Source organism: Solanum lycopersicum, chromosome 10 (genome assembly GCF_036512215.1).
Source record: "Solanum lycopersicum chromosome 10, SLM_r2.1".
Classification (NCBI taxonomy): Eukaryota; Viridiplantae; Streptophyta; class Magnoliopsida; order Solanales; family Solanaceae; genus Solanum; species Solanum lycopersicum.
This window is the reverse complement of record NC_090809.1, coordinates 59,783,217-59,786,654: the sequence shown is the minus strand read 5'-3', so window position 1 is coordinate 59,786,654 and position 3,438 is coordinate 59,783,217. Positions and strand designations below refer to the sequence as shown.

Sequence of the window (3,438 nt, the reverse complement as noted above, 5' to 3'; positions counted from 1 at the left end):
TCGGAAGTACTTAATTCTGATAAACTTGATACAATACTCTACATCCGTCTCTACTCTCAACTATCTAAAAGGTCCACAAGTGAATGCAGAAAAATGGTGGGACACTACAAAATAGAAACAAGAGGAAACATGAAATGAATGTACTAAAGATGATAAAGTCTTAAACAGAGAGAGTGCATTATTAGGACCATAAAACAAAACAATGTAAAAAAAACAGTGAAATTTCATAGAGCTTCAAAGAGTGTCCTGTGCTAAAGTATCAGTGGAGTTAAATGTCCATATATTTTTTCACTTTTTATCCATATATAGTTATGTACCATTGTTATTTTTTAGTTGTTATAATAATAATAGTAATAATAATAGCAATAGTATTTTGTTGCATATGACAAAGTAATACATTATGGATACTCAAATTTATCTTTCAATCGATCTTTGTCCAATATACTCATAACAAAATGTTAGACCTATCTTAAGGCTGACACAACCGACTTGGTTGAGGAAAAGGAAACCCCAGCAACAAAGCACTGCCCCCACTGAAAGTGAAGACTTAGGAACTTTAACTAAAAGTCCTAAGTTCGAGCCTTGGGAATGGAATCGCTGCAGGTAGAGAACCCTTTACCTCCCATAATGGGATTCTCTGGCATGAATCCGGATTAATCAAGCCCAAAAGCAAATATTGTTCATCGGATGGAAAAAGAAAAAGACCGAAGAACGTTGTTGAGTCCAGACCTAAAGAGGAATTTGGTGCCCCCTAAATTGATCACCCTACCAGCCGATGGACTGTGAAGCTGGGAAGGCTGAACGAGAACCAGTCGAACATCTGACCATCTTAAATGTATAGTCCATTCATTAAGGTTGGAAATGGCGATAATCATGTTAGTTTTACTTTTTCTCTTTTTTAAGACTTCTTTTTGGGTGTAATCAATTTCATGTTAAGGACTTTCCAGTCCATGCACAGATAATTTTCAGGTTAAGCTTTGCTCATAACTTAAAGATTATATATGAATGTATATATTTATGCATAATAGGTATACCTACCTATTATGAATGTATATATTTATGAATGTCCAGTCCATGCACAGATAATGAATTCCTATTGTGATTTCAAGTGAATAATACAATAATAACTGAGTTCACAATCAAATATTTATATATATTAAGTGGATTAGTTATTATAGAGAGACAGTATCAGGGGCTCTGGGCAAAAACTATTGGGTTGATGTGAACCCGCAACCGACCTTCTAGATCTTCCCTGAACACACTATATAGGAAACACAACGCCCTTGAGGAAGGGGCCGTCCAATCCCATTTAAATTTCTGTCATATAACTAGACCGTGGATGTAACCTTTGCTCAATAGGTTCAAATGAAACCATATTAGACACAAAAGACCACTAAATTTTCAATAATATTATATTTCAAACTCATAATATCAAGGGTACAATGAGTTCAGTGCTAAGAACCTTAAAGATTGAATGTCGCAGCCCCTTGTGCTGCCCGTTATGACTAAAATGGCACGTAAGAAGAAGTCCTCTTAACTGCAAGATTATATGTGCATCACCAAATAGGTTGAATCAAAGAGATTTCTCAAATGCATCACCAAATATGTTGTGAACCATGGGACATGGCTACCCTTTTTATGAGGAGAGAATCAAGAGAGAGTGTGGATAGACCGAAAGACTACGAGACTAAGTCCCTGCCACATGAAGTCGAAGATCTGCAACCTCATTCTCAATGGCGGATCCACAATTTTCACTAAGGAGCCGGGTCGAAAAATGAAAATGTAGTGCTTGGGATTTGAACTAGGAATCTCAAGGTGAATTTTTAATTTCCCTAAACCACTAACTAGCCTTGTGTTTAGGGGAATCCAAGTTTATATATCCATTAACAAGTTGCTTTATAAAAATATACCTTGTAATTTTTAGCCGAGGAGGTTGGGTGAACACCCTCGCCCCCTCCAAGATCCACCCCTGCTTATGCTACAACCTAATAAACAGGACAATCATACAAACAACAAAAATTCAGTAGAGAACAACATAATTATGATTGCAGAAATAGATTATGGTACATTCTGATCTTAGCAGCAATGCAATTCGACATGCAACCAAAAACAACAATTTGAATGAGTGCGATAATGTGAATGTAGAACATGAATTTTTAATGTGAATCACAGTACTCAAATAATAGCTAGAAGAAAGGGCTCTTTCACAGTTAGCTCCCATAAACACAGATCAATCCGGATGCAATTTCCGTATGCTCGTGATATATATCTTAACTCGGACGTCCATTTCAAGTGCATTATGCAAACAATCTACAACCAATAACGAGGCATTTTGTTCTAATACAAAGCACTTAGATACAAGTTCCAATAACTTTACCATTTAGGCTATTTCCCAATATTCAGCATCAATCACACACACCATTTTAAGAGTATTCAACAGCTTATTTTTCTTTTCAACTACCAATATGGTACATTGTTCACACACACCACCATCTAATATCAAAATTTATGAATTGTAATACTAAAGGTAAACTTTAACTATGACAAAAGCTTAGATAGTTTAATCTTGCAATTCGAATACGATCATTCTTTTTTCGAAACAGAGAAAGTATAAAACATAGATAGCATACTAACCACAGCGATAACATTACACAGATCATGAGTAATCGCCCATTCTCCACTTTTCTGCACCAAAATCAAACACAAACAGCTCAAATTACCAGCTAGGCATTTCATCAAACATGTAATAGGCAAGAAGTGTACTAGCTACAATATAAGATGACTTGAGATTGGGCCTGAAGTGAATACTGGGCCTGTTTGTGCTATATGACCCAAAAGTTAGAGAATTATTCCTTTATAAATTATGTTAATACGCGCTAAGTTGATATCTCTCTAGTTGAGGTTGCATTCGTTTATTAATATTCAATTTGATACGTGGACACTGGCCGGAGCCAACTCTACTAGTTGTTCAGGTTGGTCTCGATATTGTGTTAATAAGCGTAAATTGATCTGTCTAGTTAAATTGTATTTGTTTATTAATACTCCATTTGACACGTGGAATGGACTTACTTGGCGTTTAGATTAACTTATATTTGGCTTTTGAGCATATTATTAATTTTTGAAAGTGTAGATAACATCAAAAGTGTCCTGTTTTAGTAAGTGTGTTAATAAGTGTAAATTGATTTATCTAGTTGATGTTGTATTCGTTTATTAATATGCAACTTAACACGTGAAAAGATTTACTGCACGTTTAGATTGACTTATTAATAACAATTGGCTTTTAAGCATGTTTTAGATTTTGGAAGTGTGGATAACATCAAAAGTGTTCTACTGTTTTAAAGCTGAAAAAGTACCACGAAAAAAGGTCAAAATAGAAAAGTTGGGGGTTATCAACTTTTGACTTTTAACTTTTAACTTATAAGTCACTTAGGCCCGTTT

At 35.0% G+C, this 3,438-nt stretch overlaps 1 long non-coding RNA gene across 1 annotated transcript; it reads right to left on the bottom strand.

The window, feature by feature from the left end:
• Nucleotides 1–1,128: 1,128 nt before the first annotated feature.
• LOC104644360 (uncharacterized) lies at nt 1,129–2,992 on the bottom strand. The gene is made up of 2 exons (XR_738229.4): nt 2,635–2,992; nt 1,129–1,985 (listed from the first exon to the last, which is right to left on the bottom strand). It is a non-coding gene; the product is annotated as an uncharacterized lncRNA (long non-coding RNA).
• Between the last annotated feature and the right edge of the window lie 446 nt (nt 2,993–3,438).